Below are 24499 nucleotides of genomic sequence, written 5' to 3' on the forward strand. Positions count from 1 at the left end.
CCCGCCCTTAGTCCTCATTGGTTGTCTCGGAGCACAGGGGGGAGGGGGCTTGATGAGCTGGTACGGTGGCCAGGAGTGCTCAAAACGGATATATCAAACTTCTATAGATCCCTTAGTGGAGGAAAAGTTCCATAATTAAGGGTTTCTAGCAGTACCCAAATAGGGCATATGTAACACTATGTATTGAATGCTAGTAGTACACTAGCCAGTCTGCAGACTAGATGTATAAGGTCTAGCAAGATAATGAGCCCATAGATATAAAATGTATAGATAGGCATGCTAGGCTCATGCTATAGTAAAGACTGCATACTAGAAAAAATAGTATACTGGTGCCAATCTTGAGGATGATGTAATACATATTCTGATAACTGAAAACATGGACATTAAGGCAATAACTAAAAAATGATCGTCATCATTAATGATAGTGGACTTAAGCCCGATGTTGAAAGCTACTTAATTTATGAATGGTGTAAAATTGATTTCCTCATTTAGACCGAGAGGAGCCAAGGTCTTAAATAAAAAAATCCATTGGGATTCTTTTTGCAGTAGAACTTTATTAAAGTTGCCCTTCCTAGGATTGGGAAAGAGTTTTTCAATTGCTTGAAATTTCAGAAATTCGGATTTGCCAGCATGGAAGTTCTGGATGTGTCTTGCCACTGGGGTTGGTGTAATGGTATTCTTGATGGACGCCACGTGTTGTAAAATTCTGCGTCTGAACTGCTGAAACGTTTTTCCAATGTATTGGATTCCACAGTTGCATGTGATTAGATAAATAACCCTAGTGGTGCTGTAGTTCACCAAAGCATTTGTTGTTATGGTGATATGGGTTTGTGTAGACGTAGTTGATTTTGAAGGTAATATGAATTGGCAGGCCTTGCAATGGCCGCATTTGTAGGTTCCCTTCGTGTCTGTTAGCCAATTCGTGGCTGGTGAGGGAGATGATAAATGGCTGCGAACCAATTGATCTTGTAAATTGCGAGGTCTGCGTGCTGTTACAGAAGGGTAGTCAGGTAGCACGTTGGATAATTCAGGGTTATGTAATAATATGGCCCAGTTCTTTCTAAGAATCTTGGACATAGGTGCCCAGCCCTGATCGAAAGTCGCGATACAGTGTGGGGCCTTTTGTTCCACTTTGGGCTTGGTGGAATGAAGACTTAAGTTCCTATCCACATCACATACCCGCTGGAATGCCCTTTTTAAAACTCGGTTCGGGTAACCAAGTTCCTTAAAGCGCGATCTTAATATTTTGCATTCATCGTAAAAGGTTTGGTCAACCGAGCAGTTGCGCCATGCTCGTAGATACTGTCCATAAGGAATGGAAGCTTTTAATTTATATGGATGGTGACTATCCCAGTGTAACAGACTATTAGTCGAGGTGGCTTTCCTAAATAGTTCTGTTTGGATAGTCCCGTCTTGTTGTAGCAAAATCTTAAGATCTAAAAAAACTAATTCATGCTCATCAATAACATGAGTTAGTTTCAGATTGATGATGTTGTCATTGAGAGCCTTCACAAATTCTTCAAAAGCAGGAACAGAACCTGACCACATGAGTAACAGATCATCTATATATCTGTGCCAGCTTATAATGTATTGATGAAAGTGGTTAAAACGGGATGTCAAAACAATGCACTGTTCCCACCACCCCAAAAATAAGTTGGCGTAAGTATGGCGGTCCCGGAGATCTGTAGATAATACTGGCTATTGAAAACAAAATAATTATGTTTGAGAATAAACTCCAGGGTGGCTAGAATGAATGTGATTTGGGGCTCGCTATATGCAGTGTTATCCAAAAAGAATCTGCATGCTCGTAGGCCTGCCTCATGTGGAATGTTTGTGTACAATGCGTCCAGACTTGCCAGCTGGGTATAAGGTGGAACTGTCATGTCCTGTAGTTTTCGAAGTGTGGATTTGGTGTCTTGTAAGTAGGATGGTAGTTTAAGCACCATAGGATGAAGAATTTTCTCAATAAATTTACTGAGGGCTTCGGTAAGGCAGTTATTCCCAGATACAATGGGTCTGCCAGGAGGGGGACGAATGCCATTGTGTAACTTTGGCAGACAATAAAATGTTGCGATGGTAGGATTTTTGTGCGTTAACAAGTACCGGAATTTGTCTTGATTAATAACCTGTTTGACCAAAGCGTAATTTAGGAGTGTCTCTAGTTCACCTATAAACAGACTCGTGGGGTCAGAGGGAAGGGTTTTATAGTGAGTAGAGTCACTCAGATGTGCCATGCACATGGTGACATATTCAGACCTGTTCATAAGAACTATATTGCCCCCCTTGTCGGCTGCTTTGATAATGACCTCTGTTAGTTGTTGTAAGTTTATTAAGGCCTTGCGTTCCATATAGCTTAAATTGCTTCCAGTTGAGACTTGGTCAGTAATTATCATACCGATCTGGGTACTGATTCATCTAAACTATTCCACAGTATATGCAATATCTTTTACCTATTTACTATTGTGCCGCTCTATTGGCATACTCTCTTTACTATAACCAGTGCCCATGAAGGCACTATTCCTATTCTATGTATTTCTAAATCTATTTATTGTGTCATATGAGCTATACTTGCTAATTTAAGCACTGTTAGCGCACTGATAGATCGTACGCTTAAATTGTATGTCACACAGGAGTAACAGATAACATCACGTATCGAGTATACTACCGTTGCAAACTAGATACTGTGATTATATTGTACAATCTGATACATATAATCTTATCAAGCACGGTGAGTAAGAGACCACGCAGTAGACCTAATAAATAACTGTCCTTGCCAGGTGTTAATACCGCACGATCGTATATGCACTTAACACCCTTCCAGCACAGGAGTAACCAAGCACGCAACGGTTTTAACCAGTTGTAGTGCCCTGTCAGTACTAGCTAATTGCAATACTGACAGATATGTTACACTTTGTTCAATCTTCCGATATTGTAATGTTTCTATCTGTTTACACATTGACACTTGATATTATTTTGTGAATGAAGTAAACCAATAGGTCTAGGATTTATTTCTCTAGTGACCCCTAGTGGCCAACAACTATAGTGTCACATTATGCCTAATGATCCAGTCAACAGATCTTATTTTCAATTATTAGTGATCCTGACTGGTCATCTACGATATTGCTATTATTACACTGTAGGAATTGGAATTAGTTTTACTTTTTTCTAGGCACCCTACACTTTATTTAGCCTAGTCTCCTCTTACCCACTCCCCCTCCCCTTCCCCTGATACCCTTCTCCTCCCTTCCAACCACTACGGTCTGTCATATTGGACTAGACTAGTAGTTATGGATAGAGTGGAGTGATTATCCTTCTGTTTGTGCTCTAGTTTTTACACTATGTTTTTGTGTTATTAATAAAGTATTATTATTTTTCGACTACTCTCCTACCTTGATTTGTATAGATATACCTACCTTGTTGAGTGACAGACGTCTCCTTCCTCTTCTCCGCTAATTCAATTAGGGTTACCCCCTTGTCTGTCCTCTTGTAAATATTATTATCTGGCCACTTTTTTCTGTTTATACAGTAAGAAACTCAATTATCTCCCAAGCAGAGAGGAGGGAATATGTGGGATGCAACCGATATTTGATTGGTTAATGCCTAATTGCTGTGGGTGTCTCCCTTGCAGGGGAGCACTGCATAAAAGCAGAGTACCTGCCATTAAACATCAGAGTTCTTCTTCACCCTCAATCTAGAGTCCTGTCTCTTATTGGGGGAATTGCTATATCACTACAAGGGATTGCTATGCTCTGCATGCTCCCTCTTTTAAAGAGCCTGTTCCTGCTTCACTCTCTTGGGAGGAGAGGTTCACCCACTGGAACCTGGAGCCTTGTCGTAGGTCCAGGGTGGGTAGGAGACGGCAAGACCCCAACCAAGCTGCGGCGGTTTGTGGGGTCTGCGGTGGTTGCGGTGTCTGCGGAGCGCTTGGAGCCCTCTGTAAGCGCTAGGAGCATCCTTCAACGGAGGTACCCAGTCGGGGTGCCAGGTGATCCGTTACACATACAACCTAAATACCGGCTGTGCTAGTAAAATACCAGTCAAGTGGCAACCCTACATGTGAGAGAGTTATCAAAGTGTCTGTTCTAAACAGTGGTACAAAAATGTAAAAAGGGAGGAATAACCATTAGAATATGCCTGCTGGTTCCAGTGGTTTCATGATGATTGCCCCAATTCTAGTTCTTTCGACCACTCTTTATAACAGAACACTATGATATATGTTTTCTCCACCAATGCAATGTGTGTCCTGTCTGCACCTGAACTGGATTGTGACGGTATCTGATAAATCCTAAATATAATTGATCATCCACTATGATAGGATGCTTTAGTGTCTTAGTTCTCGAGTACTTGAAGATACAAGTTCCTAAAAATCCACTTATCCATCTTTCTATATAGCTAGCTAAATATGCTTTACAGCTTTGGCTATATAAAATTATATAGATATCTGTTGCTACAGTCAAAATAAAATATAGTTAAAATACTATATAACTCATTATAGAAAGGCTCTGCACTCACATAACATTAAAAACAAGTTGTGGGGATATTTATGGGATAATAATAGTAAACAGTGCCCACTATTTCAATTCTCAGATTCCAAAGATCGTTATCGTGTAAGTGAAATGTATTTCATATAAATAAAATCACAATTTGTTATTAAAATAGATACAATTTATTGTGACATTTTAAATAATAATAATGAATAACATGCGTGACAATAATCAATTAAATTTTCAGTATAACATGAATATGCAATACAAATGGTAATATATTTTCCAACGGTTAACACAGCTTAGAATCTACAACATTAGTTGTCAAGAAGATTTATGATGGGCTTCACAGAGAAAAAGAAAAAGTTTCACACAGAAAACAGAATTCCTCAGAGTGCAGCGTAAGGTCGTAACAACTTTAGCTGATAGCTAGAATAACCCTTTCAATGCTGGCTAGACCTCCTAGGTAATTAAGATCTATTCTTATGTAATTTTAGATAAAATAACATTTAACACAGTTCATTAGTCACTTCCTGGAACCATCCGATAAAAGAAATCTATCAAATTCTACAAGCTGAATTTTAATTTGCCTAAACAGATACTCTATCTTCTTTTAAAATAAATCAATACGCCTGGATAAATATCACGACATGCTATCATGTGATAATAATCACATTAATATATATAATTATTATTAATCCCATCTGCAGATTGGGATGCTATAACCATATATATTCTTTAGTAACTAAGATGTCTGAATATCGAAATCTGATCGTGATTTATCTAGTCATATTTCATGCTATTAGAAAATTTCAATTAATTTAAATTAATTAAATGAAGCCAGTATAATTACCAGTTAAGTAGAAATTCTCACCAGATGTTCTCAGGTAGTTAAGTGTCAAGGAATGTTTCTTTCTCGCTCTGACTCTGCTTGCTACTTACTGCTTGCTTCCGACTTTCTTGATTACCTCTCTTCCTTTTGTCTTAACTTTTAAAGGAACAGATTCTCTGTTCGTCACTAGGTGGTAGACCAATAGAAACATTGGAGGTGTGATTATCTTCTAAATAACAATTTTAGTATTTGGTCTATAGAGGGCAGTCTCGTCCCACTAAACATACCTATCCAGGAAAGAGTTAACTTTTCCTGGTGGCTATTTTGACGTCATTTTCCTTATCTTTATGGTTATTCATAATTTAAGTTTTCTGTCAGATCAAACCGTTTTCTTGAATTTTCTTCAGACTATGTGTCGGCAATTCCTACTGTAATTTCTAATATGACCGTTCGTAAACTATTTCTGACCCCTTCAATACAATGAGATCTTGTTAGATATAGAAAGTAAAATTAGATTATTTAATCTTCTCTGTCACAAATGTCTGGGTTTTAGAATTATTCTATTCCATTAGCATTTTAGACAGTCTCTTATCACTTGGTTTGTTTATACTATACATTCCTTTAGCTCTGGCAAGTGGTTAGTTACAGAAGGGATAGAAATTTTGTGTCTCTTTGTTAACTTGAAAATAACAAGATGGAGTCTGGTCTGTTCAGAGTGACTTCAGAATATACACTTTTAATTTCTATCATAGCACAAAATGTCTGCCGATATAAATACCCTGACAAAGTGCCCTTTAAAAACAAAAAAATAAAATAGTCAGAGCACTATATCAGTTTAGTAGATATCCTCTTTTTATAAAAATGGCCATTGATTTCCAATCAATCCCAGACGGGGTCCCTCCTGTACTATATACGTGTTTGGTAGTGTTTGGTAAATGGCTTGAAGGTTTAGTAATACATCTACAAATTCGATATTCCTGGATGGGAGGCGGTGTCGCACATGAGAGCTACCCACATTGAAATAGTTTCTTTCCCCAACATCATATGTTATAGGTTTCAATACAGACAAGCAGGTACTGTTTAGCCACACAGTCACCACCAACCTTCACACACACACAGCACAATTCTACAGATCCACAGCACAACATACCCCATATGTTACATAAGATGTAATAGCATAATAAAGAGTACATGGGGTGGGAGAAGCCAACTCCTGAGACGTGGGAATAAATCTATTTAACATATGTGTATGTAATGTATGCCTACATAATATATGAATATGTGCACAATTACCCAAATTGAACAATAGAATGCAATGTCGATTTTTTGTTACTGTCTAAAGTTGTAAAGTGCTGTTGAACAACTACGATGCCACTTAATACACGCTTTGACGTCACCAAAGTTGTTGTAACCTGTGTATCAATAACAATTGTAAAAGGCGAGTTCTAATATGTACCAGAGCCTGTTTCATATTTTATGTTGCCCTAAAGGCACATTATACTATGGGTTACCATTTTGTTTATTGTACTGCGCTCTATATTATGTGTTTAACTTATTGACGTACTACAAAACGAATGACGATGTTATGAATGTACCGAAAACCGGTCAATAATGTCGACAAAGTAATACCTGCTTTATAAATTCAATTTTCCCATTTCTTTTCTGTACCCCATACACTTTTACAAAAAACAATAAAAAATTGTTTCTGACTGTCCTGGGACAGCAGGGAGCGGTGGCCATCTTTGATGTGGCGAATCATGGCAGTACCCCAGTTTTGTTCTCGCAGAACCCTAGGGTTCCGCGGAACACCAATTGGAAAACGCTGCATTAGAATGAAATAAATGTAATGTTAAATGAAAACCACATTCATTTATCACATTTACTTTTTGCCCCCCCACAATATTATTTTAAAGGCGCCAACAATTTCAGCTGCATTGTACAACAGATTCACAAGATATATAAATAAATTAAAGGGACACTCCCCTGCCCAAATACAAAATAAATAAAAATCGCTGTTTTGTAGATATAGCCCATATGCAAAAATGCATTTTTGCTTGCGGTATATCAAAAATCAGCTGTAGATCCTTTGTCGTTCTCTATGTTGTTCTCACGCCAAAAAAAAAAAAATATCAATAAAATACAAGTTGAAAAAAAAAAATGAAAACAGTTTGCTAAACCTGCAGACCTCTTGTCAGCATCCTTTGCAAGCTCCATCCCCCTCCCCCCCCCCCTTCTAACCCCGCCAGACTTTCTGTGTCTGTCCAATCACAGACTTCCCAATGCAGCTCGATGAGAAGTCTTTGCAAGGCAGGTGTTCTAGGCAATTGCTGCTTGGCTTGGCTGACAGAGGGTGATAGGACTGGAAGAGAGTGATGGAGGTGGCTGGACTGGCAGAGAGTGATGGAGGTGGCTGGACTGGCAGAGGGTGATAGGGATATAATAATGAAAAGAGGAGCACAACCAATAAAAATGCAAAAAACTTTATTGTACAGGCACACATATAACAAGTATCAACAAGGACATCATAGAGTGTCAATATACTTAAACATATCTACCCAATATGTAAGCAATGACTAGGACCAAAGAAAAAAAGATCAAAAAGAAGAAAATTCTGATCTAAATAAATCAACAATACGTGGTGTAACCACTGATGCAACAGAGCAAGGTTATGATACCTGTATAAGATAGTGAACCAGAAAATACATAACAAACACAGACCCTATCAAGGAACATGAGAAGAGGGTGAAATAGCCCGCAATGTTTCGGCACTATCAGCCTTTATCAAGGGAGCATGCTTCGCCCTCTTCTCATTAAGCTTTTTGAATTTTTATTGGTTGTGCTCCTCCTTTCATTATTAAATGATTATATTAGTAGCTCTTTGGAAATGGAGCTTTTGGAGTGAGCACCCTTTTTGTGTATTAGTTTTCTTAGTCCACCGTTAATGGCTATTAATCGGGTGTGCCTATCTTTCTTTTGTTAATACAGATGGTGATAGGGATGGCAGAAAGTGGATGGCAGAGGGTGATGGGGTGGCAGAGGGTGGATAGCAGAGGGTGATTGGGGTGGCAGAGGGTGGATAGCAGAGGGTGATAGGACTGGCAGAGGGTGATAGGCCTGGCGGAGGGTGGATGGCAGAGGGTGATGGGGTGGCTGGGCTGGCAGAGGGTGGAACAGACGGTTACTCACCAGAGTCTCCGGCCGCCTCTCACAGAGAGGCAGTGAGTGAGAGTATGTATGTCAGAGTGTGTGTCTCAGTCAGTCAGTGAGCGAGTGTGTGTCTCAGTCAGTCAGTGAGCGAGTGTGTGTGTGTCTGTCAGCCAGCGAGTGTGTGTGTGTGTGTGTCTGTCAGCCAGCGAGTGTGTGTGTGTGTGTGTCTGTCAGCCAGCGAGTGTGTGTGTGTGTGTCTGTCAGCCAGCGAGTGTGTGTGTGTCTGTCAGCCAGCGAGTGTGTGTGTGTCTGTCAGCCAGCGAGTGTGTGTGTCAACGAGTAAGTGACATGAGAGGGCGGCAAAATGGATCTTTGTCTAGGATGTCAGAAATCATTGCACCGGCCCTGCATGTAGGCTCTAAAACTTACTTTTAATCCAATGCCTGGTCAGTCTCTTGGGACCAGACACTCCGCCCTAGAAAAGATGACTGTTGTCCAATCCAGTGGTTCCCATATAAGAGTAGTGGGGAGAGGGGCACAAGGGAAAACTGGAAAAATTCTCCAACTATTCAGCTCTTTTTGATATTCTAGTTAACATTTGCAATTTTCTTATCATTTCTCTAATATTCCTGTATAGCGAATTAACCCATGAATATTTACAATATATAAGGCAAACTTACTAATACAATGTCCTTTCCATTTCCGCTGGGAGTTCAGATTACTGAGTTACTTACGGCAAATCGTCCTTGATCAGCTTATGAAAGGATTGTTGAGGCAGTGGAGTTCCTTCCAAGATAACTTTCCTAGTGTAAAGAGCAAGACATGTCAATGAAGATTTTTAATGATTTAAAAAGGTTTTACTAAATAAATAGTTTCATTAATCACCACAAAAACGGTTGCACCCGTGTATCACTTTCATACTGAAGTCTTCACATTCTATTTATTATAATCAGTAGCTTACACACAAAGGAGGAAATCTTGGCACAAGGATTTACACTGCTGGAGTCTGCAAGTCCATACTGAATTATAAAAACAACCGAGACGTAACAACACATTGGTTGGGACTATAATAACTCTTAAAGCTGCACTGTCATGCCATTCCCCAATCGCTCCTCTTCTCTTCCTCGCTCAGGATCTGTTCTTTTTTCCCAAACTGATCTAGTTTTCTATAAAGGAACACTATAGTCACCTAAATTACTTTAGCTAAATAAAGCAGTTTTAGTGTATAGATCATTCCCCTGCAATTTCACTGCTCAATTCACTGCCATTTAGGAGTTAAATCACTTTGTTTCTGTTTATGCAGCCCTAGCCACACCTCCCCTGGCTATGATTGACAGAGCCTGCATGAAAAGAAAACTGGTTTCACTTTCAAACCGATGTAATTTACCTTAAATAATTGTATCTCAATCTCTAAATTGAACTTTAAATCACATACAGGAGGATCTTGCAGGGTCTAGCAAGCTATTAACATAGCAGGGGCTAAGAAAATCTTAATTAAACAGAACTTGCAATAAAGAAAGCCTAAATAGGGCTCTCTTTACAGGAAGTGTTTATGGAAGGCTGTGCAAGTCACATGCAGGGAGGTGTGACTAGGGTTCATAAACAAAGGGATTTAACTCCTAAATGGCAGAGGATTGAGCAGTGAGGCTGCAGGGGCATGTTCTATACACCAAAACTGCTTCATTAAGCTAAAGTTGTTCAGGTGACTATAGTGTCCCTTTAAAACATAATTAAACATAGTTATAAGAGCTTCCAAATCACACACAGAAGAGAAAATAGCAGAGCCAGTAAAAAAATTTAATTTAAAAAAAAAAAAAGGGACAAAACTTTTTTTAGATACATACATGATAAAAGGAAAGTAAAACAAGGTTTAGTTAGATTCAAAACAAAAGAAGGAAGGTATGTAGAAGAGGATAAAGGTCTAGCTGACTGCCTCAATGAATATTTTTGTTCAGTATTTACAGATGAAAATGAAGGAAATGGGCCTCATTTAGGGAAAGGACAAATGAGTCATATGTTACATGTGAGTTTACAGAGGAAGAGGTTCTATTTCAACTGCCAAAAGTAAAGACAAATAAGTCAATGGGACCTGATGGAATACACCCAAAGTTATTAAAAAAAGCTTAGTGGTGTACTAGCAAAACCATTAACAGATTTATTTAACCAATCATTGTTAACAGAAGTAGTCCTAGAAGATTGGAAGTTTGCGAATGTTGTGCCCATTCACAAGAAAGGTAGTAGGGAGGAGTCGGGCAACTATAGGCCAGTAAGCCTTACTTCAGTAGTGGGGAAAGTTATGGAAACCATGTTAAAGGATCAGATTGTTGAACATCTAAAAACACATGGATTTCAAGATCAGAGACAACATGGGTTTACTTCAAGGAGACCATGCCAAACTAATCTTATTGATTTATTTGATTGGGTAACTAAAATAATAGATCAGGGTCTTGCAGTAGACATTGCTTACCTAGATTTAAGTAAGGCTTTTGACACTTGCACATAGAAGGCTTATCAATAAACTGCAATCTTTGGATTCCAATATTGTTGAATGGGTAAGGCAGTGGCTGAGTGACAGGCAACAGAGGGTTGTAGTCAATAGAGTATATTCAAAGCATGGGCTTGTCATCAGTGGATCGCCGGCGGGGGATACCCACCGAACAGGCAAGTCCCTTGTATGGTGGGGACATACTACGCCGCCCGTCGGCGATTAGAGCCGGGTCCCCAAGGACGGCATAGTACGCCCGCCGTCCTTAAGGGGTTAAATGAATGTGCTTACTTTCCTGAAATCTGTCTAAAGACACAAGCAGGATATGAATTCATTTTCCATTTCCCATTAACCTTTTTAAATATAACCAATACCTGCATAACTTGATTTTAACCATCAGTCACGTTCAGCCATGCCTTTAACGTGGAATATTTCAAACTGTGTGCAAATCAGAAACATTACAAAAAACAAAAACAAAAACTAGCAAAGAGAAATACAGACCTAGGAGAATTGTTTTATTATTGAAAATGATATCAAGCCATATCATCTTCACCTTTATTTCAATAAAAAAAAAAAAAAAAGGAGGACAACACATAACAGTATAAAGTAATCTGCACACAGGGGATACGTTTCCTACGTTCGCTGTTTAGAAGTGACTGGAGAAAGAAGGGATTGGGGGCAGGGCCGGACTGGGGACACGAAGCAGCCCTGGAAAAAAAAAATCTATGGCAGCCCCATAAGTCATTGTGCACACACATATATATATACACACACACCGGTATATATATATATATATATTATTGGAATATTTATTTTTCAATTCAAAATATTAGTCCTTTTAGGGTAATTACAGTTGCAAGAAAAAGTATGTGAACCCTTTGGAATGATATGGATTTCTGCACAAATTGGTCATAAAATGTGATCTGATCATCATCTAAGTCACAACAATAGACAATCACAGTCTGCTTAAACTAATAACACACAAAGAATGAAATGTTGCCATGTTTTTATTGAACACACCATGTAAACATTCACAGTGCAGGTGGAAAAAGTATGTGATCCCCTAGACAAATTACATCTCCAAGAGCTAATTGGAGTGAGATGTCAGCCAACTGGAGTCCAATCAATGAGATGGGATTGGTCACAGCTGCCCTGCCCTATAAAAAACACACACCAGTTCTGGGTTTGCTTTTCACTAGAAGCATTGCCTGATGTGAATGATGCCCTGCGCAAAAGAGCTCTCAGAAGACCTACGATTAAGAATTGTTGACTTGAAAAAGCTGGAAAGGGTTATAAAAGTATCTCCAAATGCCTTGCTGTTCATCAGTCCACGGTAAGACAAATTGTCTATAAATGGAGAAAGTTCAGCACTGCTGCTACTCTCCCTAGGAGTGGCCGTCCTGTAAAGATGACTGCAAGAGCACAGCGCAGACTGCTCAATGAGGTGAAGTAGAATCCTAGAGTGTCAGCTAAAGACTTACAAAAGTCACTGGCAAATGCTAACATCCCTGTTAGCGAATCTACAATACGTAAAACACTAAACAAGAATGGATTTCATGGGAGGATACCACAGAGGAAGTCACTGATGTCCAAACAAAACATTGCTGCACATTTACAGTTTGCACAAGAGCACCTGGATGTTCCACAGCAGTACTGGCAAAATATTCTGTGGACAGATGAAACCAAAATTCAGTTGTTTGGAAGAAACACACAACACTATGTGTGGCGAAAAAGACACCAACATCAAAACCTCATCCTAACTGTGAAGTATGGTGGTGGGGGTATCATGGTTTGGGGCTCCTTTGCTGCGTCAGGGCCTGGACGGATTGCTATCATCGAAGGAAAAATTAATTCCCAAGTTTATCAAGACATTTTGCAGGAGAACTTAAGGCCATCTGTCTACCAGCTGAAGCTCAACAGAAGATGGGTGTTGCAACAGTACAATGACCCAAATCATAGAAGTAAATCAACAACCGAATGGCTTAAACAGAAGAAAATACGCCTTCTGAAGTGGTCCAGTCAGAGTCCTGACCTCAACCCGATTGAGATGCTGTGACATGACCTCAAGAAAGCGATTCACACCAGACATCCCAAGAATATTGCTGAACTGAAACAGTTCTGTAAAGAAGAATGGTCAAGAATTACTCCTGACCCTTGTGCACGTCTGATCTGCAACTACAGAAAACGTTTGGTTTAAGTTATTGCTGCCAAAGTCAACCAGTTATTAAAGCCAAGGGTTCACATACTTTTTCTACATGCACTGTGAATGTTTACATGGTGTGTTCAATAAAAACATGGCAACAGGGGGGCGGGGCCTGACTGGCGGGCTGAATGGCAGCATACCTCATGAGCTCCTGAGCTCCACGCGATAAAACTCTCCATAAATCACGCCAGCCAGCAGTTTACACCGCTAGATGCTACACACTGCATAGCAGAGACCACGACGAATAGATCGATACCAAAATTGAAGATTTGATCAGTGCAACCACGCTGACACCCAGTGCGGCCTACAAGCACATTTGGCGCCAGGGGGACGTCCGCTCTCTGGACGCCAAAATACAGGTACTCGAGCGGATTTCTGCACCTCCCCCCCCCCCCTCAGACCGGCGGGGGTCATCCCGGTCCCAGAAGGGCACCCACCACTACCTCCTATACCCAGCATCGAAAAATACCACGCGACAAAATGGCGACGGCTGTCGCTGCTACCTCAGCCGAGGCCTCCATAGACAATATCCTAGCCCGACTGGACTCTCACTTTGCCAACTTCTGGTCAAATCTGGAGGCAAGGCTACAGCCCCAGCAAACAGGCGAACCGACCACAGCCAAGCCTCGAACCCAGCAGACCGGCACGTACCGGGCAGGCTCCCTGGCGAAGCTCGTGTACATCCCGCCAAATCTGCAACACACCCGCTCACAACGGCGGATGGGGGCAAAGAAGGGGAACACACCTAACAGCAACCAAGCATCTGTTCGGCCCTGCCTAGAGGATCAAGGGCTACCTATTTGCCCACAAAGTGCCGACGCAACACCAAGACCCCCACGTGGCAGGCATGTCCCACGAGACCTTTCACACACAAGGCGGATGCCAAGAAAGCACCAAGGAGCTGGTCACCTGAGGCGTCGGGGAAAGACTGCAGCGGAAACCCGGAATAAGGTCCAAGATACAGGGGCAGCGACTCCAAAAGTGCTCAGAGACAGCAACTCCCAACAACCACAGTACAGGTCGCAATATGGTGCATACACCCAAGCAGCACTCCGAAATGGCGACACGCCACCAGCGTGGACACAAATATGGAGAGCCCTGAAATCCCCCCCCAAGCTGGGAATCGGCTAAGAAAGCACTAAGATCACAGATGCTGCGGGGCAAGCTGAACTCTCTGACCTAAGACTCACCCGCACTCGCATTGCTGGACTCCTGTTCCCAACCACTCCTATGAGAACTAGCCGGTTAAGTCTGTTCTTTACGTTATAACTCTCTTGACAATCTTAATGGTCTAACATGTAATCAACCAAATATTAGTTTAATAATACCAACTATACTGTACTTAGCATGTAACCGAACGGAAATTACATAAGTAACGACAGTCATGTATTGTCTAGCATAGTAATCGTTACTTACTTAATACCTAAGCAAGCCTATTAATGTTTTGCCTATTTTCCCTGACCCACCCATGTAATATCTCGACTTTACGCTTAATAGAAACTAAATTGTGAATGCTCTAGACAAATCGCATACTAACTATAAAATTGTGCAAGTTCTAACATACCCTTACTGTTATAATTGTGTGGAAAAAGCATGTGGATTGCCGTCGGGGTACCCCATGCGAGTTGTTCCCGCAAATGCACTGCAAAAATAAAGAATTATAAAAAAAAAAAAAACATGGCAACATTTAATTCCTTGTGTGTTATTAGTTTAAGCAGACTGTGATTGTCTCTTGTTGTGACTTAGATGATGATCAGATCACATTTTATGACCAATTTGTGCAGAAATCCATATCATTCCAAAGGGTTCACATACTTTTTCTTGCAACTGTAAATTATACAGTAAGGCATACTCACATGCAGACACAGCCAATCTTACTGATGCACACAAATAAGCTCATTGACAGACAATCTAAATGACACACACAGACAAGGTTACTGGTACACACACAAGCTTACTACAGACAAGCTCACTGCATACACATGCTCACCACAGATAGGAGCAGACATACCCATGCTCCCTACAGACAAGCTCACTAACACACACACAATCCCAACAGACAAGCTCACTGACACACATACAAGCTCACTCACTAGCCGGCACACACACAAACTCACTAGCAGGTGCATACACACAGAAGCTCACTCCCTAGCAGATGCGCACACACATACACAGAAGCTCACTCACTCACTAGCAGATGCGCACACACACACACAGGGACAAGCAGACAGCCACACACACCCCAAAAGCCTCACACACGCAGGCAGATAGCCACACACTCACACAGGCAGATAGTCATACACACACACAGGCAGACATTCATACATACACACAGAGGCAGACAGTCACACACAGTCATACATACACATAGAGGCAGACAGTCACACACACAGGCAGACAGTCATACATACACACACAGACAGTCACTTACAGACACACTGACCTGCTTCTTACCTCCACATCCCTTGGAGCTCCTGGAGACTGGTTGTTGGAGAAGCAGGGACTCCTTCCTGCTTCCCATGCTGCATTAATCAGCCCCCCCCGCCGCACGCAAAGCCCCGCCCCAATTATTATTATTATTCCGTCCGGCCATGTGTGAGCTGTGCCGGCCGCCTGGCTCCCCCTGCTTTCATGGGGTCCTGTCCGCACAGCTCACACGTAGCCGGCCGGGATTACAGGAGCCTGTTCAGTTTTGAATGGGGCTGTCAGCCCAGCCCCAGGTGCCGAGGCCCACCGGGAAATTTCCCGGTATCCCGGTAGGCCAGTCCGGCCCTGATTGGGGGTATTCTTCACGTGACAGCTTACAGATTGGTGAGTGCAGGCAGACACTTAGCAAGAACACCAATCATTCTACTTTCAATCTTCCACCCTGTGACACAAAAAAGTTAAATAAGGTTTGACAATGTTAGAGTTTATGAGTTTCTCTTTACCGTACCAGGTGTTGTAAACCTTGCCATGCATTCCCCGGATATCACAGCCAAACGTCATGTGTCCCCTGAAAGTAAATATCACTGCAAGGAACTTTGACAGGAAGAAAAGAATAACAGATCCCGAGAGAGGGGGAGAAGAGGAAGAGATTGAGGAAAGGTAAGTTCGGCATGACAGTGCCGCTTTAAATACATTGACTTTCCTTGAAAATTGTCACATTTTTTAAAATCTTATAATGGCAGCACAATTAGAGGCTGGTTATAAAATGGAGCAAACAAAACTATTTTAGAGGGATTTCACCTTTATTAATATGAATAATGGTTAATAATAGTCCTTACCTGCAGTCAGTTGTGTCCTATCCAGTGTGATGTTTGCTGCAAACAGATGTGAACATAGTTGTTATAACAGAGACAGATAAACAGTGACAAACAGGTACAACAACACATAAAACATTATGTATGTGTAAAATGTGTGGGAGTTAGCAGAATTTGGCAAATTGCTGTTGACACTAATTAGGCTACTATCTCTCAATTCAGAGACACTAACAGAGTTATTTACTAAAGAGGGAAATAAAGTCAATTTCAAATATAAGGCCAGAGAAGCTGAACTGGAAGCATACATTTCTTTCCAGCTGAATTTTCCAGTGTGGGTATTTTGATCTTAAAGGGGCACTATAGTCACCAAAACATCTTTAGCTTAGAGGAATCCAGAGGAATCATTACCAAATCTTATTGAAAAATTTCGTGAATACAGTAAAGTCTCTAACTACAAAATTAATATAGAAAAATATATGATTCTTCCTACAAATATAAAAAAAAAAGATCAACACAATCTGCTCAAATGTCTCTATTATTTTGATTGGATTAAACATAGCTTTTCATATTTAGGTGTTAAAATCACCCCCAAAAATCTAAATAGACTACGGTACGGTAATTGAAATAAACTTTCTAGAGATGCTAAAATCAACAAACCCTTCACTTAAAGAATGGAGGAAGGTGGAACTATCATGGTCGGGTCGCATCAACCTTGTTATCAGTATCATTCTCCCTAGATGGTTATATATCTTCCAAATTATTGGCTTATGTTACAATCTAGCCTAACAAATTTCATATGGAAAGCAAAGCAACATAGGATTAGCACAAAGATTCTATCAATGAATAAGAACAAAAGAGCTATAGAATTTCCAAATATGAAAAAGATATATCAAGCCAGTATAATGACCCATATATACCAACTACAAATCCAAAAACATAAATAAAAGAACGAATTATGTTGGATCATAATCATTTATCTTCAATTATATGGAATGCAAAAAGAAAAAAATGTTAATTTCTTATCTAAAACAACAAAGTATAGTATTAAGTGAAATATTAGAATCCTGGATAACTATCAAAAAGATAACTTAACATTTCCTAGAAATTAAAGGAGTACTATAGTGCCAAGAAAACAAACTTGTTTACCTGGCACAATATGGTCATTAGGCACCCTCACGGCCCCCCTCCCGCTGGGCTGAAGAGGTTCAAACCCTATGGGGTTTTGGGTGACACTGGATGTCTCCATGCATAGAGTGAGCATGTCCAGTGTCAGGCGACCAAAAGTTGAGTTAATCAGATGAGAAATGAATTAGAAAACTGGAGGATCAGACAAATGAGTGGGTTGTAGGTATACAGGTCATTAACTTATGGTAACAGAAGAGGAACGACTTATTTGGAATTTTGGTAAACAATACAGTAGCACTGGGGATAAGGCCAGAAGAATGATTGTCTGTATGCACTTACCTGGTCCTGGGAGCTTCTCTCTCTTTTCTCCTGCGCTGCTGTCTTCAAAGAGCGCGGGGAGGAAGTGACATCATCGCGTGTGACCTCACTTCCTCGAAGCGCTGGGAGGGGAGCGAGAGAGGGAGGGAGGGACATCTCCACCGAGAGGCAGCAAATGGGGGCCTACGGCGTTGGCATAGTGGGGAAGCCAACAGGCCCCCTCTTTACTAACACGGGTCCCAGCTCATTCTGGGACATTAAATTGTCCCAGAATGAAAGTGCCCGGGACACGGGACAGACCCACAAAATGCGGGACTGTCCCGGACGATCCGGGACACAGGGGCACCCTACCCACATCTGTCTCAGTATATTAACCCCTATCTGTCTCTCTGTCTCAGTATATTAACCCCTATCTGTCTCTCTGTCTCAGTATATTAACCCCTATCTGTCTCTCTGTCTCAGTATATTAACCCCTATCTGTCTCTCTGTCTCAGTATATTAACCCCTATCTGTCTCTCTGTCTCAGTATATTAACCCCTATCTGTCTCTCTGTCTCAGTATATTAACCCCTATCTGTCTCTCTGTCTCAGTATATTAACCCCTATCTGTCTCTCTGTCTCAGTATATTAACCCCTATCTGTCTCTCTGTCTCAGTATATTAACCCCTATCTGTCTCTCTGTCTCAGTATATTAACCCCTATCTGTCTCTCTGTCTCAGTATATTAACCCCTATCTGTCTCTCTGTCTCAGTACATTAACCCCTATCTGTCTCTCTGTCTCAGTACATTAACCCCTATCTGTCTCTCTGTCTCAGTACATTAACCCCTATCTGTCTCTCTGTCTCAGTACATTAACCCCTATCTGTCTCTCTGTCTCAGTATATTAACCCCTATCTGTCTCTCTGTCTCAGTATATTAACCCCTATCTGTCTCTCTGTCTCAGTATATTAACCCCTGTCTCTCTGTCTCAGTATATTAACCCCTATCTGTCTCTCTGTCTCAGTATATTAACCCCATCCGTCTCTCTGTCTCAGTATATTAACCCCTATCTGTCTCTCTGTCTCAGTATATTAACCCCTATCTGTCTCTCTGTCTCAGTATATTAACCCCTATCTGTCTCAGTATATTAACCCCTATCTGTCTCTGTCTCAGTATATTAACCCCTATCTATGTCTCTCCTTGCTCTCCTACTTGTGTCCCCTCCATCCCTCACTTACCTGATCTGTTGGCTGATTAAAGGCTGGAGCTGAACTTGCTGCCTGATAGAGTTCAGAGCTGCTCCCCTGCGGAATCAGAGAGTAGAGAGAGGGGGAGGTGATGTCACTTCCTATCTCTGCCTCTCTCCACACAGCGCCACCTACTGGCCGGCGCCGGTATTGCAGTGGAATTTCAATCAGCAGCGTCTGGGAAACCATGGCAACCGTGCTAGGCATCCCGTCACCATAGCAACCAGGGAGGATGTGAAATGCTGATGTCAACATACGTCAATCAGAGTACTAGCCGAGCAGGAATACTTCAGAGGCCCCTTTGGAGGTGACTACAAGAAGGTATTTATTTGAGGAGGTTTTTGGATAGTAATGTCACTTTTATTATAATTTTCATAGAGCAGATCTATTATATGCATAGTGAGTATATACACCAGAGCACTATCACTTTAATTATTTAGTCTAGACACTGAATTGAATTGTGTTTATCACATTGATATTGCATTATATATTCACAATGCTCTTACAGCAGATTATTAAAATACACTTTAGCTTATTTAGCACTAGCACTATTTAATCTGTCTCCACGTTGGAATTAGTGTAGGACCCACCGATATTGGGGTACTGTGAAGTATTGGAGGGTTTAACACAATATGGCAATACGGTGGAACTGAATCTTCATATTTGTTCGCTAAGATGATTTTGCAAAACATTATTTTTATGTGTGCGCTGTCCTTAATCTGTAATATAATAATAATAAGAGCTGGAATACTAGCTGGTCAAGATTACTAGCAAAGCTGGAGTACTAGCCTAGAGCTGGAATACTAGCCGAGAGCCACAGTACTAACCAAGCTGGAATACTACCCGAGAGCTGGAATGCTAGCTGAGCAGGGGTATGAGTACTAGCCAAGAGCCGAATTATTAACCGAGTCGAAATACTAGCCAAAACCGAAGTACTAGCCAAGAACCAGAGTACTACTCGAGATGGAGTGCGAGCCAACAGCCAAAGTACTCGCCAAGAACCAAAGTACTACTTGATCTGGAGTACTAGCCAAGCAGGAGTACTAACCAAAAGTTGAAGTACTACTTGAGCTGGAGTAGTAGCCAAGAGCGAAAGTACTAGCCAAGCAAAAGTACTAGCCTAGCAAAAGTAATAGCCGAGAGCCAGAGTACTAGCCAAGAGCCGAGGTAGTAGCCAAGCTAAGGTACTAGCCAAGAGTAAAAGTAGTAGCCAAGCAAAAGTGCAAACCATGAGCCGAAGTACTAACCAAGAATCAGAGTACTAGCCAACAACCAAAGTACTAGCCAAAATTAAAAGTACTAGGCAAGGAAGAATACTACTCAAGAGCATAAGTGCTAGCCAAGCAAAGTACTTTCCTAGCAAAAGTACTAGCCATGAGCCAGGAGTACAACCAAAGAGCAAAAGTACTAGCCAAGCAAAAGTGCTAGGCGAGCAAAAGTACTTGCCATGAGCCAAAGTACAAGCCAAGGGCCAGAGTACTAGCACAGAGCTAAAGTACTACCCATCAGCCAAAGTCCTAGCCAAGACCAGGGGCGGACTGAGAACCCTCAGGGCCCCCGGACAAAATAAATCAAGGGCCCCCTTACAGACCCCACCCATGCTCCGCAGCAAGCCCCACCCTTGCCTCCATGCCCCGCCTCCAGCCACACCCTACACAATCTTTAGACACAAGGAACAAAAGCGCAATACGATTTAAACAAATGCAATATAATTAGCAAATGCAAAAAATGGTGCAAAATAAATAACAATAATCCCCTCGAGGCCCCAGTAGAGACTACAATTGAGGGCTAATGGGCCATGGAGGGGGGTCTTTCTAGCAGAGGCTATCTCAGTGTCCTTTAAAGAATGTGTTAGAAAGAATCCCCTCCAGGCCCCATTAGAGACTACAATGGAGTCTAATAGGCTTGGAAGGGGGTCTTTCTAACAGAGGCTATCTCAGTGTCCTTTAGAGAGTGTGTTAGAAAGAATCCCCTCCAGGCCCCATTAGAGACTACAATGGAGTCTAATGGAGCTTGGAGGGGGGTCTCTCCAATACTCTCCTTCCTATTCACAATATAGCAACACAACATAGCTCGCTGATACCTAGGCCAAGTTGGCTCCTCTTACCTCAATTACGGTTGCTGGTTGGCAGTCTGTGGGTTTGGTGGCTGCGGCTGGCAGGCTGTGGGCTTGCTGGCTGCGGCTGGCAGGCTGTGGGCTTGCTGGCTTTGACTGGCAGGCTGTGGGCTTGCTGGCTTTGACTGGCAGGATGTGGGCTTGCTGGCTGTAGGCATGTGGCTTGCTGTAGGCCTGTGGGTGGCTGTGGGCGACTGTGGGTAGCTGTGGGCCGGCCGGCTGCTGGCCTGTGGGCCGGCCGGCTGCTGGCCTGTGGGCCGGCCAGCTGCTGGCCTGTGGCTGGTCGGCTGCTGGCCTGTGGCTGATCGGCTGCTGGCCTGTGGGCAGCTGCTAGCCTAAGGGTGGCTGTGGCCAGCTGCTGGCCTGTGGCTTGCTGCTGGCCTGTGGGCTGGCTGGCCTATGGGCTGGCGGCCTGGCCTGTGGGCTGGCTGGGGGCCTGTGGGCCGGCTGGCTGGCCTGCTGGCCTGTGGTGGCTTGCTGCTGGTCTGTGGGCAGCTGCAGGCCTGTGGCTGACCTGTGGCCGGCTGCTGGCCTGGCCTGTGGGCGGGCTGGCTGGCCTGTGGGTGGCTGGCTGGGCTGCTGGCCAGTGGTGGCCGGCTGCTGGGCTGTGGCTGGCTGCTGGCCTGTGGGCAGCTGCTAGCCTGTGGGCGGCTGTAGCCGGCTGCTGGCCTGAGGCCGGCTGCTGGCCTGTGGGCTGGCCGTGGCCGGCTGCTGGCCTGTGGGCTGGCTGGCCTATAACTTGGCGGCCTGGCCTGTGGGCTGGCTGGTCGGCCTGTGGGCTGGTGGCCTGACTGGCTGGGGGCCTGGGGCTGGCTGTCCTGTGGGCCGGCTGGGGGTCTGGGGCTGGCTGGCCTGTGGGCTTGCTGGTGGCCTGGCGCCTGTGGGCTGGCTGGCCAGCTTGCCTGTGGGCTGGCTGGCCTGTGGGCTGGGCAGCTGCAGGCCTGTGGGCGGCTGTGGCCGGCTGCTGGCCTGTGGCTGACCTGTGGCTTACTGCTGGCCTGTGACCGGCTGCTGGCCTGTGGGCTGGCTGGGGGCCTGACTGGCTGGCCTGCGGGCTGGCTTGCCTTTAGGCTGGTTGGCTGTCCTGTGGGCCGTTTGGGGCTGGCAGGCCTGTGGGCTTGCTGGTGGCCTGGCACCAGGGGCTGGCTGGCCTGTGGGTGGCTGTAGGCAACTGTGGGCGGCTGCTGGCCTGTGGCTGACCTGTGGGCGGCTGCTGGCCTGTGGTTGGCTGACCGGCTGCTGGCCTGTGGTTGGCTGACCGGCTGCTGGCCTGTGGCTGACTGGCCGGCTGCTGGTCTGTGGCTGACTGCCCGGCTGCTGGCCTGTGGCTGACTGGCCTGTGGCTGGTTGGCTGCTGGCCTGTGGCTGGCTGGCTGCTGGCCTGTGGGCCTGACTGGCTGGCCTGTGGGCCTGACTGGCTGGCCTGTGGGCCTGACTGGCTGGCCTGTGGGCCTGACTGGCTGGCCTGTGGGCCTGACTGGCTGGCTGCCCTGTGGGCCGGCTGGGGGTCTGGCGCCTGGGTCTGGCTGGCCTGGCCGGGGGCCTGTGGGCTGCCTGGCTGGGGGCCTTGGGCTGGCTGGCCTGTGGGCTTGCTGGTGGCCTGGCACCTGTGGGCTGGCTGGCCTGTGGCTGGGGCCTCTGGCTGGCCTGTGGGCTTGCTGGTGGCCTAGATGGCCTAGTGCTGGCTGACTGGCCTGTGGCTGGCTGACTGGCCTGTGGCTGGCTGACTGGCTTGTGGCTGGCTGGCCTGTGGCTGGCTGGCTGGCCTGTGGCTGGGGCCTGGGGCTGGCTGGGGGCCTGTGGCTGGCTCGGGGCCTGTGGCTGGCTGACCTGTGGCTAGGGCCTGTGGCTGGCTGTGGCCTGTGGCCGGGGCCTGTGGCTGGCTGGCCTGTGGCTGGCTGGGGCCAAGAGCCAAGAGCCAAAGTACGAGCCAAAGTACGAGCCAAGAGCCAAAGTACGTGTCAAGAGCCAAAGTACTAGCCAAAAGCAAAGGTACAAGCCATGAGCCAAAGTACTAGCCAAGGACCAGAGTACTAGCCAAGATCAAAAGTACTACCCATGAGCCGAAGTACTAGCCAAGTTAAGGTACTAGTCAAGAACCAAAGTACAAGCCAAGAGCAAAAGTACTAGCTAAGAGCAAAAGTACAAGCCGAGAGCTGAAGTACTAGCCGAACTGAAGTACTAGCCAAGAGCCCAAGTACTAGCCAAGAGCTGAAGTACTAGCCAAGAGCTGAAGTACTAGCCAAGAGCCTAAAGTACATGCCAAGAGCCTGAGTGCTAGCCAAGGGCCAGAGTATTAGCAAAGAGCCAAAGTACTAGCAAAAGCAAAAGTACAAGCCATAAGCCAAAGTTCTAGCCAAGGGCCAGAGTCTTAGCCAAGTGCAAAAGTACTACCCATGAGCCAAAGTACTAGCCGTGAGCCGAGGTACTAGCCAAGCTAAGGTACTAGTCAAGAACTAAAGTACTAGCCAAGAGCAAAAATACTATCCAAGAGCAAAAGTACAAGCCAAGAGCAAAAGTACTAGCCGAGCTGGAGTACTAGCCAAGAGCAAAAGTACTACCCATGAGCCAAAGTACTAGCCGTCAGCCGAGGTACTAGCCAAGCTAAGGTACTAGTCAAGAACTAAAGTACTAGCCAAGAGCAAAAGTACAAGCCAAGTGCCGAAGTACTAGCCGAGCTGGAGTACTAGCCAAGAGCAAAAGTACTAGCCAAGAGCAAAAGTACTTACCAAAGAAAGTACTACATAAAAATGGAGTACTAACCAAGCTAAGGTACTAGTCAAGAACCAAAGTACTAGCCAAGAGCAAAACTACAAGCTAAGAGCCTTAGTACTAGTCGAGTTGGAGTACTAGCCAAGCGCCAAAGCACTAGCCAAGAGCCGAAGTACTAGATGAGCTGGAGTACTAGCCAAGAGCAAAAGTACTACTCAAATTGGAGTACTAGCTAAGAACCAGAGTACTAGCTAAGAACCAGAGTACTAGCCAAGAGCCAAAGTGCTAGCCAAGAGCAAAAGTGCTAGCCAAGCAAAAGTACTACCCATGAGCCTGAAGTACAAGCCAAGAGCCAGAGTACTAGCCATGGGCCAGAGTCCTAGCCAAGAGCCAAAGTACAAGCCATGAGCCAGAGTAGTAGCAAATAGCCAAAGTACAAGCCATGAGCAAAAGTACCATCTAAGCAAAAGTACTAGCTGAGCAAAAGTATTAGCCATGAGTTAAAGTAATAGCCAAGGGCCAGAGTACTAGCCAAGAGCAAATGTACTAGCCATGAGCAAAAGTACTAGCTGAGCTAAAGTACTAGCCAAAAGCCAGAGATCTAGCCAAA

Source organism: Pelobates fuscus, chromosome 13 (assembly GCF_036172605.1).
Source record: "Pelobates fuscus isolate aPelFus1 chromosome 13, aPelFus1.pri, whole genome shotgun sequence".
Taxonomy (NCBI): domain Eukaryota; kingdom Metazoa; phylum Chordata; class Amphibia; order Anura; family Pelobatidae; genus Pelobates; species Pelobates fuscus.